Below are 17,494 nucleotides of genomic sequence, written 5' to 3' on the forward strand. Positions count from 1 at the left end.
GAAGAATACGTTCATGATCGTATGAGGCCATAGTGACTGTTTGTTATGGATGGAACTGGTTAGGAGAACTGAACTGAAAATATGTCGCCTACTGACAAACAGCTCCACTTCATGTAAGCTCGAAGGACTGTTCCTTGCACATTTCACTCTATTAAATAAATTCCTCTTGAAAGTCATGTCCATAATTACTTGGACAGTGACACAGTTTTTGTAATTTTGCCTCTGTCCACCACCCCGTGGATTATAATTCAAGGGGTTTTACAAAATATTCTGTTAACTGTAGTTTGAGCTGTTAATGCTTAACAGCAATTGAACAAATTAAGAAAAATGTAAATATTGGGATGACGTTTACTTGGAAGCAAATCATTTGTAGTCAGTGACTGCCAAATGCTGTTTCAGTAGCTGCTTAAGGTTCTGCTTGTTCGTGGGTCTCTCTCCATTCAGTTTTGTATTTATTAACTGAAAAGCTGCTCTACTGGTTTGAGATCAGGTGACTGGCTTTGTCTTTGAAAAATATCCATTATTTTGGCTTTGTTAGGAGAGCTGAATTAAATTTCTGTTTCCTGTTGAAAAACAGCTCTTCTTGTATGGTCAAAGGACTATTCTTTCCATAGTACAGCTACAGATGCTTTTGCACTATGCTTTGTTTTTGTCAACCGCTGTCCAATGAGTTTTGAACCCGTTCTCACTCCTGAGGCGTAATATACCAACGATTTGTCACGTCCTGTGGCAGGAGGAACGCGAAAGATGACCTTTTGCATTCTTATGCTACACGCCAGGTTATGGATTAAATCCAGTAGAATGACGCTCCAGTGGTAATACACGTTCCAGCCCCAACCATAACCTTATCCCTAACCTTAACCACGACTTTAATGACGTTAGATAGTGTTTTCCAAAGCGATTTAAGTAAAATTAACGATTCCTAACGGTTCTCATGTTTCTCAATATAGGGACGTGGTGGGTGCCTGGCACCGCAATATACCAATGATTTGTCACCTAGCGTAAAATGTTACTCTTTGAGAGTGAGAACGTGTTGCAGTTTTGCAGCAGTTGGTTTAATCAAAGCAGATAGTTTACACTTAAAAACTTGTACTTCTACCAGCACTTACATTATCAATAAACACTAGTGACCCAGTCCACCTGGCAGCCATACAAACCCATGGCATAACACTGCCTTCACCATGTTTGACAAATGATACAGTGTGCTTCAATCACGAGCTGTTTCTCTGCTTCTTCATGCTTTTCTCTTCCCATCATTCTTGAACACATTGGTTTGTTCTTCCCACAGTGTTTTCAGTACTGTGCCAGATCTTTCAGATGTTTTCTAGCAAAGTGTAGTCTAGCTTTCTTGTTCTTGAGTGTAAATAGTAGTTTAAAACTTGTTGTTATGCCTGTATTTCCATTAATGAAGGTGTCTCTCGATTATAGACTTTGACATTGAGTGTCTTGACATTCAAGACCACATCAGACAGTCTTCAGTCACTCACGTTTTACTGTTTCTCTTACAGGTTTATTTTGTTTTTTCAGCCTAATGTTGGCCTCCGTTATGCAAACAAATTACTCTTTAAACAGTTAATGCAATTCTTTTGAATTAAAGCTGAATGTCTGCACTTCAATCATATCTTGATTGTTTGATGTAAAATCCATTGTGGTGTTGCAAAGAGGAAAAAAAATTACAAAAATTCTGTCCTTATCCAAATCTTACATACCTTAGGGTGGGTGGTATTTTATTAATGTCAGTTGAAAACTTTTGACTCCAGCCATTTTGATTATATTGCTAAAGCTAGTAGGATCACTGGGTCATGTTATATTTAGCAGCCCATGAGGTAACGAACTCTACGCTACTCTACTGCTCAAGACTAATAAGGGTAGAAGTGAGGAAAAAGAGAGTGATGCATAGAAAGATGAGGGGAGACACTGAGGACAGCAATGCTGTGCTGTATTAGCTACAGTTAACATAGTTGATGTTACATTGTGGGAAGGACAGAGAAGTGGAAGAGGACACGACGCACTGACAGCCTGGGGTCAGGGATATATATAGTCTGTGTGGATTCCTCTGTGCAACATAATTCAATTTTGTCAGGTTTCATTGTTTCATTTGTCTGTTGGCACAGTTGGAGAATATACATATTTAAAGAAAGAGCGGTCATTTCACAGTCTCACATCATCATTATTTCACCACTATTAGACAGCTATAAGCTCCTGTCTATGAAACTGTGCTCAAACGAATCTTCTAATAGCTGCAGAGTTTTTAGTTTGGTGCTCTCTGTCCCAGCCCCAAAACACAGAGTGGACAAAAAATCACATGAACTCTGCTGTATTTGGCTGTTTCGTTCCCTCTCCACACATCCCACTGCTTTAAAATATGCAGTTAAATGGGCGTAGAGAGCAACAGTGAAGAGGGAGCAGTGTGGCAGTGTGGGGGAGAGAGGAGCACCACCTGCTCTCATACCCACTGCAGAGAAGATACAGAGAAGAGCGTGATACAGACTCCCACTTAATGTGGATGCACACTAAGCTTAGATTGTACAAAGGTTTTAGAAATGTATATGTGGTTACGTTTTTATATTATGTTTAGCAAACAGCATTAAAACACACTGTGCAACTGCTTAACATGAGTATGACCAAGAATACAGACAGCAGGAAAATGGTGAAACTGATGTCATAAAGCAATGTGGCTTTTACTTACTGCTTCTGATTCTTTAAAGGTCTTTCTCAGCTGTGAAGTGTGGTGACTCTTAAACATTACGTTTATCTCTGCTCCAAGTGAAAATCTTTGAGTATTAATATAGAGCCCCAAGGTTTTGATCCCTAAGGTTTTAAATGTGGTCCGGGTCAAGGATCTATGTTCTTCCCACCAAACCTAGAAATCCAGCATGCCTTTTTTCTTTTTCTTTTTCTTCATAAACCTCAGCTTGCATTTAGGTACTTTGTCGTGTTCCACGTAATGTGAAAACCGTGTTGTGAAGTGACTAGTTGTAGTAATGAACCAAAGGGAGAATTATCAAAGACCTTCATAGCCTAAGCTCACTGCAACAACTGTCCTGTTTTGATTTCTTCACACCACTTTCAGTAAGTCATTTTCAGCTGCAGCAGGCAGCTGAGGCAAACCCACTTGAGTTCTTTTCAGCATAAATCACTAGACACAAACAGTTAGAGACTAGATGGACATAGTGCAACATTTAGCAATCAAAGAGCCAGATATCTTCCTCAGGAATTGTTTGTGACAAAAGCAAATGTTTTGTAACTCCTAGAGGTCTGAAGAAGACTATCACGTGTTTACCGCTTCAAATTTAAGATTAAGCTATTTTTAAATACTGTTGAGTTTTTATAGATTCTTATTCTAGTGCAAGGGATGATGCATACAGTAAGTGTACCATAGTTGATCATAATTCATGCTACAGATATGGTAATAAACCCAAACTCTTTCATGGCTGATGTGGAACTGGGGAAGGAAATCAAAGCAATTTTCGTCAGATAAATGTGAAAATGTTTCTCAGCACTTATACAAAGAGAAATGCAGCAGCGAGTGCTAATACCATGTAACTGTGAATCTCCTGTGACCCCCACCCCTCAGGGAGTTTTGCTGCAAGTCATCTGTATTTCTTGTTTTTTAAAGCCAAAAATTCTAAATAAGACACATACAGAACAGAATAAAATAATCATAATGAATAGCTCCTTGCTTTCATGTTGGTCCATGTGGTCCTTCTAGTTCGTAAGAACATGGTGACATTTTGTTCACTCAGCCAGTACATCTTTGTCAGTAAGAAGTCTCTGGATCCCCAGACAGTGCTCCTGGTTTGGGATGTTCATAAAACAGACTCCCATGTATTTAGAATATCCTGGCAGTATTATAGCCTGTCCATCATAACTCCAGCTTATTCTTTCAGTGTGTGTTAGCTTGGAGTGTACAGAGAGAGAGGAGGAGGAGAGCACAAGTAGCCAAAGGCTTTGCCGGCACAACTCCCCAGACGCCTCATTTAACAGCAGCAAAGTGCTGCCAGGGAGCAGGCGTGTGTGCATGTGTGAGTGAGTGTGTGTGTGTGTGTGGTGATTTAAAGTGTATTTATTCTGTAGCTTGTAGCTCGGGGAACAGCCAGCGAGGCTGCCAGAGATGAGCAATGATGGGGTGCACACAAACACACACATACACACACCCACGATGTCTGGGGCTCTCCACCGGGGCCCAACGATCTTCACTTACCCTTCACCCTCCTGAAAGGGAAAGAGAGCAGAGAGGAAAGGAGAGATTATAAAATGCTAAGAGATGGAGAAAGGACTGAGGAGGCTCAATAGGGGATTGAAATTCCAGTAGAAAATAGGAAAAAGGAATAAAAGGACAGAAAGAGGGGAAGCAGTTACTTATAAGAAAGAAATACTAAGATCTAATCAGAAAAGGAGGCCGTTTGGATGAAGATGGGAGAGGAATAAAAGCAGGGATGGTAGATGTATATGGCAAGTTCAATCAAGCACATGGGACTGCTTTGTGTGATATGAAAATGGCACAGAAGGAAATAATTATTTTTGGACTTTTCATAGTATTTTGCATCACAGAGCATTGTTTTGCAAGTAGCTTTGAATGGACCACATCAGTAGATGTGATTTTCAAACTGTTAATTTCTTCCACGACAGAGGTCTAAATCATCAGTTTTAACACAATGAAGAAAGATGTCATGTGGATTTGTTCTTGTAAGTTACAGAAATAGTTCCTCTTTCCAATAACAATAAACTGACTGAATCTGGAAAAGCAGTTTTTAAGTGCAGTTATTGAAATTGCACTTATTTTTCCAAAGATATTTCAGGGTGTCAGGTTGATTCATTTAATGTGAACATTTTCAAAAATGTAATCATACAGTTTTTTTTCTTTATCGATTATTTAATGGTTTCACTGGATTAATTGGTCCAGCCCACTTGAAATCAAACTGGGCTATACTGTATGTGAACTGTGACTTAAAATGAGTTTAACTTCCCTGTACCAGAGCTGAGGGGAACATCGTATATACTCAAAAACGATATAATGATCATATCACCCTCTAATCTGATTAGATTGCACTGCAGTATAATAAGTGTGTGTTCATGTATTTATCTTTTATACATTCTGCAGTGTGTGCATACTGTATTTCTATATGTGTTCTGTCTGGGTAGCAGCATGTGCATGCATGCATACCCTAACATCTGTCTCATTGTGACCTTGTATGTATATTGTACCAGACAGTGGTGCGCCATGCCCCTTACTAAGCAGGTTGGATAGATGAGCATGGGCTGTGATTCTGACAACACCACACCTCATTATCAACTAACTCCTGCTGAGACACAGAGGGAGTGAGGGGGTGGAGATGAATAGTTGAAGTTATTCATTAACAACCTTTTTAATCCTTTTTCTCCTCCACTCTGGACACTGCATTGTGTTCCTCTCAGGGTCCCAACTTTAGACAATCAGGGGACAGAGTTTGAATATAATGTGCCTCTATTAGCATGATCAAAACTGCAGTGTCAGGAAAAACATGCTTAGAACACATGTAAACATTTTTATTGTGAGCTCCAGTAAATTTGTTGTCTTTACATGCAAGCTGGGGTCAGTTCACCTGCTCCTGGTGCTGCTGCTCTGAGTTTTACTGCTTTTTTTGTGGATTTCATTGACTGCAACAACAGAAGCAGACTGATCAGTTTAACTCTTGATGTGACCTAACAGTGAGCATGAACACCACAGCCTGCTCTGCACCAGTGCAGCATAGTGCACCATTGTCAACTTCTGTCAACAGTACAGTAGACTAACCAATTTAGTCTTCAATGAACTATACTAAACTGTGTAGTATTTTCATACAATCTTAAACAATTTCAAATTACTATGCTTGAATTGTTTTATGAAAAATCTTCGGCACAACACCATATATAGATCCTATAAATGATTAAAAAATCTAGCATAATTTGGAACCGTACCCAAGCTTTAAATTGATAGTTGACTGAATTTCATTGAGCAGTCCTTACCTTTACTTCGGCATCTCTTATGAATCTATCGAAAATGAACATTTTTTTCTCCCTAAGAAAGTACAGCCCATCTGCCTTTATCTCACAGATGTAGGGTGGCTGTGGCTTAGGTGGTAGAGAAGATCAGCTACTGATCGGAAGGTTGGTGGTTGGATCTTAGGCTTCCCCAGTCTGCATGTCAAGTGTCCTTGGGCAAGGTACTAACCCCAAATTGCCCTCCGATGCGTTCATCGGAGTGTGACTGTGTGTGAATGTAGATTAGTTTGCACTTGTGAATGAGGCATGTTGTATACGGCGCTTTGAGTTCTCCGGGAGAAAAACGCTATATAAGAATGGTAAATGGCCTGTATTTGTATAGCGCTTTTACTAGTCCCCCCTAGGGACCCCAAAGCGCTTTACACACCCAGTCATCCACCCATTCACACACTGGTGGAGGCAGCTACAGTTGTAGCCACAGCTGCCCTGGGGCAGACTGACAGAAGCGAGGCTGCCATATCACGCCATCGGCCCTTCTGGCCAACACCAGTAGGCAGTAGGTGAAGTGTCTTGTCCAAGGACACAATGACCGAGACTGTCCGAGCCGGGGCTCGAACCGGCAACCTTCCGATTACAAGGCGAACGCCCAACTCTTGAGCCACGATCAATCCATTTACCATTTACCATCCATGTACTGTGATCCAAACTGCAAAGTTTGTGTCTGGTGATTTGTTAAGCTGTTTAAAACATTTTCATTTACCTGCCAATTCTAAAAATCACTTTGCTCGTCTTCTGTAGCACTAGCCAGAGCCCTCAGCTAGATGCTGAGGTTCCACAACAACAACGTTATTGACAACTTCAGCATGAATGCATCCCAACAATGAGAAGAGGGGAAAAAAATCTGTGGGTGCGGGTGTAAACGGGCCTTGGGATAACATCATTTACTTAATACTGATCTCCACGCCATTAGCTGCAAGCAATTCCAGGCTGCAACACACAAAACAAACTATTCTTTTTTTGTGTTTGTTTTTGGTTTATTTTGCCACTCTTACCAAATTCAATTTTGAAGTATATGTACTGTGTGTTTTCGGTAAACGGGCGCATCAGCTGCTTTGATGGTAGTAAACCACTCTGCAAGTATAATTTCTTTTGTGTCTTCTGTGGTCAAGCAAATTTATTAGTTTATAATTTAAATTAAGGGTTTAATGGCCTTAGTATCACAACAGCAATCAGGAGTCCGCACTTTCTCTGGGACGTGGTGGAGGACGGTTATTTTTTAAACAGCTTGTCAATGTCTTGAAAGCCACCTGTGAATTTCTCAGCTTAGATACAGTGAGATAAAACAGTGCTTATACTCTAATCCAAATTATCTTGGGAGCTTGAAAGATTCTTCTTATTTTGGGAAATAAACTAAGAAAATACCATCACTCTCATAAATAAATTTGATGGAAAACTAGCTATAGTCCATGCCCATAACTCTTCATTACATTAGGTTGTTTCTGCCAGACATATTTTGGCCTTTAGTCTCACCAAGCTGGAAATTGAAGTAGAAAGAATAATGTTATTATGCTAACAGGGAATAAGGAAAGCTCAAGAGTTCTTCACATTGTCCAGACAGTGCAGTTGTGTCTATAGTGTCAAAGACTATTTCCTTTATGTTCACCACGGACAAAGAAAGAAAGGGACATTTGAGAGCAAAGTAACAGGAAAGGCAAAGAAAGTGTAAGGAAGGAGTGCTCATAGGGAGAAGAATCGTAGCACGCCCGCATCAATGTGGAGCTCTCGATAGACTGTCCAATTAGATTAATGAGTCCACGGGATTAGCAATTACACACACACACACTTTCATACTTAACCTTTAAAAAACACATGTTCACCTGCAGCAATTCATCCAAAAACATATTGATCTTAACCTTTTAAATGTTTGTTAAAAAAAAAAAATCCAAAGAAATTAAGAAGAGACCTCAGAGAGAAAATTATGTGAGTGCTGACCTGTCCACTTGGAACCAGTTATGTTGCTTTTTGCTGCATCACTCTGATTCCTCAAGCAGAATCCTAAAAGCCAGCCCATTTCACTTGACGTCATACTGATCTATGGGCAAGTGTACCCCTGTTCTCAGAGACCTCGTCAGGTCAATAGTGCAAACCTTTTCTCCGAAAATTTATTGCATGGTATATTGAGGATAGACTTTAAACACACAGTGAGAATTCATAATACTGGGAGAAAGATAGGGGAGTAGGTGGATGGGAGAAATGAAAAGGGTTAAAAAGGGAGAAAATGAGAGGGTGCAGAGGACAGAGCCGCAGAGAGAAAAGGATAGGAGTGAAAATGAGGGTGGAACAAAAGACAAAGATAAGAGATGCAAGTGGCGAGAGATCAGAACCGAAGATGAGAGAGGGAGAGAGGAGAAGGAAATATTGGTGTGAAAAGAAGAGAGGTAGCCCAACACCGAGATATGGTGAATTACTATTGATCAGGCTTAGCATATTTTTTCTCGTCTATGTTTTTCACTCCTTCACCTATCTCCCTTTGTCTCTTTCCTCTTCTCACCCATTAATCTCTCTTTTCTGCAGCTAGTTTATTGGTACCATGTATTGTCAAGACTGTTTAACTTATAATATGCTTCTATTGCCTACCTGTCTGTTGTCCTGTGTGTTGCTAAACATCCTTTGGTTTCCGTGAAGCAAGTGCTCATACAGTATGCATCGAAATGGATCATGTACTTTTTCACAGAGAGTAAAACTAATCTCAGGAAGCTACAGTGTGTCCTTTAGTGTTTTTGTTCTGAGATTTTCTCAGTTTGTTGGCTGAAGAAAGTAACTTACCTAAAGCAATGATATGGTTCAAGCAATATGACTGTAATGATTGTAAACGTGTCCTCATTGGATCAAAAATGTAACTTCCTGCTGAGGTAAATGCCTGTACAGTTAATAAAACCATCATATTCTTTGTGTTTAGTGGGAGTTAATAATTATTAGTAGACTAAACTGAGATGGGTGGGAACATGATAAACATTTTACCTGCCATACTAGCCTTATCATTTATAACAAAGCTCCACTTAGGTACTCCATCATAGAGGCTCTGGTGTCAGTTGTTTTTGCCAATATCATGTGTCAGCAAAGATTTGTGCAGTGGTACAGAAAATTGCAAAGACTTATGTTTTCTGTCATAATAGAAAAGGCAGTGGCTAAATATAAATGGATTTGGAAATGATCAGCTTAAGAACTTATCCATGGAGACAAGTGCACATTTAATTCAATTCAGATTTGTTATTAAGAGTCCACTGTGTCTTGCATCATCAGCAATAATATCTGTAAACAGACCTACAGCGCTGCACCAAGCAGCATGCGTGTGAACTGCTGGTAGAATATTATTCTGCAAACAGAGCAGTATTTTAATCTGTTGTAGTGTAAGTAACCTGGTACAGGAAGAATTTCATATTATAGACATGTATTTCATGCTGTAGGAAATGTTCTTAATTTGAAGAAATCACCTCTGTTATCCAAACTATACACTGTTGTTAGGTCAAATGTAAAAGTCTGTATCTCATTTCTTCTCTGTGTGCCAAGAACTTAAAATCCCTCAACCCCAAAACACAACTGTTTTTCGGACTCTGCCTACAGCCCTGTGATATCCCAAATGGTGCATTTCTAGAAGAAGTTAGAAGTTGAGGTTTTGGCTGCTGTCTTCAAATCAAGGGTGTCCAGTGCAATAGGGCTGTTCAATATAACGATATATATCGGATGACGATATAAAAACGTCTATCGTTTCGCAAAATAAACTGTTTACGGCAATATTTTTTCATCGTTTTGATGGTCACTGTAGTGGCTATATTCATTTCTTAAAGTTCTCCCTTTCTGGACAAGCGCCTGTTTTTATGCGGTGTGGTTAGCAACAACGACGGTAACAGCATCGCGTGTCCGCTTGTTTATGTTCCACATAAACCTTTCACAATAAAGCTCAAGATCCTGTTGAGACTTTTCAAAATAAACTGAATCACGTGAAAGAGCAGATTATTTACGGATGAGAATTAAAAAAGAGCTGCCAGGTGCTAAAAAATAAACCTTCGACTCAAACGTTAGAACAGGCCTTTCCCCGCAGCACGCCGTGTAATAAATACTCACCAAGAAAACGGCGGCCATTACAACTTATGTCTAAAAATGTATCGTTTCATACATCGGTTAAAACACTCGACTCCAGCTACATGACGCGCAGCTGGAAACACTTCACGCAAGACGAGCTCCCCGAGATTCACAGAAATTACAGAAAATGTTACATTTTTGTGATTTATATCGTTATCGGGACGATAGAATTCTTATATCTGGATATGAGATTTTGGTCATATCGCACAGCGCTACAGTGCAATGTGAGAAATGTTGACATTGATCTAAGTTGAGACTTATTCACAACTGCGTGGTTTATTTCTCTATTCTAATGATTTGAAAATCAGATCTCACTGGATCATTTTCATAATATCAGAAAAAGCAAGCCACTATGCAAGCAGTTAAATTGTTTTTCTTAAGTGTGCAGTTGAGGGGGATTGCTGTAATTTGAACACACCTGCCAATCATCTGCATTGATTATAACAAAACTCCATTTAAGTATCTAATGTTGACATGTACTGTAACTTAATGACGACGTTAAACTTTTTCCCCACATGATGGAAGTTTGTCAATCCTAAGAAGCAGACCTGTATTTTTAAATGCACTCAGCACTGGCTGACAAAACTTTTTGCCAACTCTCAGGTTTCTCCTCCTTCTGCCAGTCTTGAAGTGCACATTTATCATTCCAGACAAAGCACACTGACTACTCACTTGTTTTGCTGGGTAGTACTATTGACTTAATTCATCTTGGTCTGGTTTCCAAAGTTTCTCATAACAAGAGAATTGATGAATGCTTCCATTTTGAGAGAATGTATAATAAGGAGGTCATCCATCCAAGAACATTATTCATAACTGTATGCTCTTTTGGTTCATCAGTAAAACTCCCAACTCTTAAATGTTTTCAGGCTTCTTAACTTAAAAAAATAGAGTTTATTTTTGATTCAGGCTGAATACTTTTCTTCTCATTTGAATCACATTTTCTTCAGGTGTTTTGTAGCTTTATTTCATTTCTTTCTACAGCTGACATGGCTGGGAAAACTGAAGTGAATACATAAAATTTAAGAAATTTTACATGTCGTGGAGCTACACTGTATTTTTTTAGTAAAGGCGAGCAAGCAAGAGTGATGCACACTGTCTTTAGGTCTGTTGCTTCACACATGCAACCATGCTTCCATTTCATTCATCATCTGGATACAGATGTCAACATGTTTTATTGCTGTATCATTTGAGAGAGAGCGCAAATCTAGATGGTGATAAAGACAGAACAACTATAGAGCCCATTGCCACACGTGTGGTAAAACACAAATCAATGTTCAGATCTTGACACCATTGTAGGGCTCTGAAGGGGGCTCTTCAGGCCAGGTGTAGTGTGTGTGTGTGTGTGTGTGTGTGTGTGTGTGTGTGTGTGTGTGTGCGTGCGTGCGTGCGCATATGCGCTTCTGTCCCTTATGGCTCCACCCTACATCTCGGCAATTTGCTCCTTTTATCGCCATCAGGGGACCAAATGGTTTCTATAGCAACGGGCACCAGGAAGTTCTCAAAAAAAAAATGTTTCGTTTTTGAAACCCCAAGGAGTGAGAGAGAGAGTGTGTGTGTAAGTGTGTCGGCACTGCAAGCCAATTATGTTTCCTGTATGAATTTACTGGGATCATGATATTGGTGCATTTTTCATTTTCCCGTGGAAGGATTTGCAGATGGTGTGCTGTTGCTTTTAACAGTTGTGTTTTACACATCTGATGTTCAGATTCCTTATTTATTCTTGATTTTTTTTTACATCACTTATTGCCATCTTGTGCCCGTACACAAATTTGACTCTGTTTCAGACTGATAGACATGACATTGTTATTCTGCATGTGCCTGGCCAGAGGTGGTAGAGCCCAGAGACAGGATGTGTCATAAGATCTCGGCAGATGGACACACACAAACGTGTTGAAGCTCCCTCAGAGGCATCCATGTCCTCTCTCTGTCCGACTTTCTCTCTCATCTTTGTCTCACTCTTCTTTTCTTTTTTTTTGCTTTTTTTTGCTTTTTTTTTTTTTGCTTTCTCATGCCCACAAGGAGTTAAAATGTGTCAGCTTAAATATCATGGGGGCGGGCTTGTATCCCAAAAGCCTTATCAAGGTCCTAGCTTGCATTCTGTTGTGAGGAAAACAAGGTATGATGGTGTGAGAGGAAGTGAAATACATTTTATAAACTAAGAAAAGCACTTGCTCTTCAACCCACAGTAGAGTAAAATGCAATTAACATAAAGTAAAATGAGATTCCACTCAGGTACATCGAAGTCATTTAATTTTCAGTGTTCCGAATTAGTTTCAGCCTAGAGTGTTATCTCAGGTACTGTGACTAGCATACAGGTGTCAAAGAATACACCCAGTTGTGTATCATATGCCAAAACTGTCAGTGAGTCAAAACAGAATGAAAGACTGTCAGAGTTACCACAGCTAGACTTTGCACAGGAGGGTGCTCATTCAAGAATGAAAACATAAAACATAAAATAACACAAAAGTGCTGTACTAATAATGATGATTTAGAAGAGTAAAAAATAATAATTTCCATAATTTGTTAGACAAAGACACAATTTTTATACACCGCTACAGTTGATTTTAAATCTTTCAGCTTTAATTCAACTGGTTTTACAAAACTTGTGCATTTTCAGAGGTTTAAAATGAATCGACAAGCGGTTTTATAGCCAGGTGAGGCCTGTCAAGTTCTATAATCAGGAGAGGTCTTTATGAAAGAAAGTACAGAAGATTTAGGTGCAAACCACTGGTTATACTCAAGAACAGGAAGTCAGGATTTGACTTGCAGAAAATATTTTTTAAAGCCTGCATAGTTTAGAAAGAAGAAACCAAGATTAGAGAGATAAAAGTAGGTAGAAGGAAAGGAACGGCTCATGATCCAAAACATGCCATATCACTGCCAGTGGTACATGGGCCAGTAGTGTTTACTGATGATGAGACTGTTGGTAGAAGTAGCAGGATGAGTTTTGAAGTGTTTAGCACTATACTCTCTGCTCAGATTCAGCAGAATCCTGCATAACTGATCAAACAGCACTTCAGTGACCATGTCAGTCACCTGATTTGAACCTGATATAGCATGTTCTTTAGTTATTAAATACAATACTGAATGTAGAAACAAGCTAAACGTGATGATGGCTGTAGTAAAGCCCTGGATGGGCATCTCAAGGGAGGAAACAAAGAATTTGGTGATGTCCATGGGCTCAGGTTCAGTTCAGCTTTACTTGTATGGCATCAAATCACAGCAGCAACCACCTCATCTCAGTTTACTTTAGTAGGTGTACAGTCGGTGGCATTTCCAAATCTTTTATTTTACTTTCCTTTGTCTCAAAATAATATAAACACAAAATAATAAAATAGACATTAACGTGTTTTGTATTCTACCAATCCATGTTTGGAGTAACAAGGTGGATGATCAAGTTCAGTTCTAAGGACTTAAGCAAGATTTCTAAGACTTTTTTATACTATACTTTGTTTTATATAATCAGTAAAATGAAATGTAATTTTTCAATGAAGAGCAACTTTTTCTTTTCATTCTATTATATTTTTCTTTTCTCTTTCTTTTGGCACAAATTGGGTTGGACCCTGTGGATATCTGTGTACTTTCTTTCGTGGGCGTGTGGTCTTGAGCGTTTGCTTGTCGATGTGTTTGGCTTTGGAGCAATAACTTGTTGAATCGAAGCACATCATGCTGCCCACAAGTGTGTCTGTGTTTAAAACTTGAGAAAATGAGAAGTCCGCACAGATGTACACACACCAAGGGTGACTGCTTGTGCTACTTTGAATCCGCTTTGTCTTCTAAGAGATGGATTGTAGGCTGTCAGTCATGTGTGCAGGGTGGAATCCCCTGCCAAGACCTCCGCTGGCTCTGCTATTGGAAGATAGGACAGAAATGCGCTTGCTCGCATATGCACAAGCGCACACAAAATGCAGACACTCCGATACACTGCTCTGCATAATACCCTTTGCCAGCCTCCCCGTGTTGTGAAATGGCTTTGCTCCAGCCGTGGCCGTGTTTGTTAGCCGGTCTACTCAGACACGCACTCGCACAGTACTCAGCAGACATTAAGCCAGGCTCCCTGCCTGCAATATAACCCTGCTTGATCCTCCATCTCACTCACACACACACACACACACACACACACACACACACACACACACACACACACACACACACTCTCTCTCTCTCTCTCACCCACTCTACCCTGCTGAGTGGCGGGCTGCAAGCTATCCACCTCTTGCCCACAAACGAGGAGAAGCCTTCTGTCAAAACCATCAAACCAAACCTGGCCTAAAGGTTCAATCCCCTCAAAAATCCCCTTTTGTTCAGCACCATGGCTCTGAGGTTCTGTGTGAAGCAATGAAGTGGGGGTTTTTTCACAACTGCAGGATAGAGAACAGAGAAGAATTAGTCTGCCAATAAATTATTGGTTGTCAACTATTAAAAAAAATAACCCTAAAGGCTATTTAATTGTTTAGATTAAAGACAGAAGTGGTTAACAAGAGTTCCGACCTGTCAAGTTAAGCAGCAAAAACTCTAAGTTTACTTGGTTAATCCCCCCACTGTGTTATCCTCACACCCTTGTCCCACATTCACCATGTGTGGGTACAAAAGTAGCAATTGACAAGAATTTTTATTTATTTTTTTTAATTCAAATCATTCAGATTCTTACTCAGAGATGCCGTTTCTGTTGTTGTTGAGGTTTTTGTTGCCCCAGTTTCTGTAGATATCAACAAAGGTACTCTATCTTGAAACACCATCATTCTGATTTTGATCAATCAGGACTTGGGGTCGCTATAAGCGTCGTTGCTATTTATTTCTCCTTTTACATCCTCAACTTTTCTTTGTAGTTGCCAGAAAAACTACTTTTGGTAAACTTGGATTTTGTGTTTGTCCACATGTTTTAAATGTAATGCACATGTAAATTTAACCAGCTGGGGTAGGATGAAAAGTCTCAGAATCGCCAACATAGTCATGATCCATTGTCTTACAGTCTGTAGTATATTATAGTCAATTTTTGCCAGTCTGTTTGATGGTTTTTGAGCTATTTCAGGCTGGATCAAGTGGTCAACTGAATGACCCATTGAAAAACATTTTTATCCCTGGTATGATGATGTTGCTATGTGTAAAAAGCATTTATAAATCAAATTTTATTGCAGAAGTACACAGCTTTCCACTCTACTGATCTGGTGAATTCCCCTAACACACACACAAATGCACGCACATGCGCGCACACCTCAGTAAATGTCAGACACCCCAGGATTCAGCTTCAATGTCTCATAAAAGCTCTGTCTTTGTACTTCAGGTAAGTGTCCAGCTCCTCCTGGAAACAGCCAATATTTTTGACCATCCATCGTCTGTCTCTCTCCATGTGCAGTGTGTGATTAAGGCAATTACACTGCCTCTTTAGAAAACCGCATCCCGGTGCTAAAAAGCTGTGAAAATAAAATGCATAGACCAATAACAAGCGAGAGAAATTTAGGCATAAATAGACACGGCTGAAAAGCTTTCTTTGGTTGAAGATGGCAAAAGTCAATGGTGTTCATTGAGCTTCCATGCTAACTGGAGCCACAGAGTGGACATTAGAGCATCAAGGACAGGCTTTCATTGCACTAAAACCATATAGTAGCTACTAGATACTTTCACCCGCTGGCTGGTCAATTTGTACCCCTGCAGTGTTCCTGAGGTAAAAAGCCAGCTTTATTTGTGCAGCAAGGAACAGCTTTTAAGAAGAGAAATATTTAGCTGCAGTCAGGTGGACTGACAGGACCTTACTGCAGGTGGCCAAAATGAACCGGACAAACTGAGGTTGGGCATAGATTAAAGAAAATAAAGAGAGAAGCATAGCTGTTGTGCTTCTCTTGGCCTGCAATACGCAGTCCATCCACATTAGTTCTGATCACTGGCTGCCTCAAGGCTTTCTCTTTCTCTTCTTCCATCTTTCTCTCTCTCCCCTTCCCTCTCTTTGTTTACCACATAGAGGTTGATTTATGTCGGCTGCACTTGGCAGAGTTGGGTGGCGTGGGCGAGATACAGCAGCTGAAGGGGAGAGAGAGAGAGAGAGAGAGAGAGAGAGAGAGAGAGAGAAAGGGGAAGCAAAAGGCCAAATCAGAGTGATGTATCAAGAGAGAGGAATGGAGAGATGAGCAGAAAGGAGGAAACACAATAGTGAGGATTGGATGAGAATATTAAGTGAGTGGGGAGAGATTACAGGAGGGAGGTTGGGTGAAGAGACAGAGAGAGGTGTTGCACTGGCCTCAGGTGTCTCTCTGATTTGTATCTTTTATGACGCTGCTTCATGTCAGAACACAAGGTCTCATGCTGCAGTCCCTCTGGCTCAGTCGCTCTGGTTGTGTATTTCCTTCTCATTCCTCTTATTATGGTTACTCGTACGTATTCATGTTGTCATCAACAGTCGTGCTCAGGATAGGTTTGGTTGGAGCACATGGTTTTACATTATATGAGCCCAGTGATGAAGTCTAAGTTGTTGATTTAATGTTCTTTATATCGTTCCTGGAATCTACAGCACTTTGTTGTTTCTAAATGTACGAAAAACAAATTTGACTTGACTTCAGATGTTACACTGTGTCTCATTCCCACCCATCCCAGACCAACACCTTGTAATGATCTTGGATACAGAATCGTTTTGAGGTTTCCTACTTTGTCAGACACCAAGATGTTGGCGGAAATGGAACCTTTTGGTGTCGCGAGTCGATCGGGCTTGTTCTGGTACTTGTACGCTTAAATTTGGGGAGTTTGGAGGCCGAATCAACTCCTTTGTCTTGCCTCTTGTCATTCCTGCACAGTTTTTGTGGTGTTTTAAGGTGCAGTGTCCTTCTTAGGGATGCTGCTAACATTTGGGCAGTGTCACTGGAAGGGAGGGGCTTGTGGTCTGGCAGTATTAAGATGGATGGCGTGTTTGAAAGTAACTTCTAAAGTACATGAATTCCAAAGCCTAAGACTTAAAAAGCCCAACAGAAGATTCCTTTGTATCAAGAATGTTCACTAATTTCTGTTTATATTTTCTGCACTGCTTATAGTTGCTTATAATAATGCTCTTTAAAGACTTTTTGCTGCACTCTTTTTGCACATTGTTGAATCTCATAGATTACTGAATTATGATATAGCTTTTTTTCCCCAAGTATTTTCATGATAAATTTCAGACTTGACCAGCCAGAAGTACAAAGTTGTACTGGCAAGTGTACCAAATTTCATTCTCTCGAGTGCTTTCCAAAGAATTAATTAATGCAAAAATGTTAACTGTGGTGGCAGTAGAGTCATAATGATTCAGCATCTGGAGACCGCACATGCTTGCTTGTACATTCAAGGGCAATACATGCATATTTTAATGTATATTCTGACTTGGTTTTAGTGTTTGCTGAAAAGAATACCTCATTGATGGCAAACT

The 17,494-nt window shown here is 40.0% G+C and overlaps 1 protein-coding gene across 1 annotated transcript in view; it reads left to right on the forward strand.

The window, feature by feature from the left end:
- The window catches only part of itfg1 (integrin alpha FG-GAP repeat containing 1), a 156,912-nt gene that overhangs the window by 121,115 nt on the left and 18,303 nt on the right, over window positions 1-17,494 (forward strand). The gene's annotated exons all lie outside the window — the stretch shown is intronic.

Source organism: Diplotaxodon limnothrissa, linkage group LG1 (assembly GCF_057381915.1).
Source record: "Diplotaxodon limnothrissa isolate DT_005_m linkage group LG1, D_limnothrissa_male_GT1.1, whole genome shotgun sequence".
In the NCBI taxonomy this organism is placed as follows: domain Eukaryota; kingdom Metazoa; phylum Chordata; class Actinopteri; order Cichliformes; family Cichlidae; genus Diplotaxodon; species Diplotaxodon limnothrissa.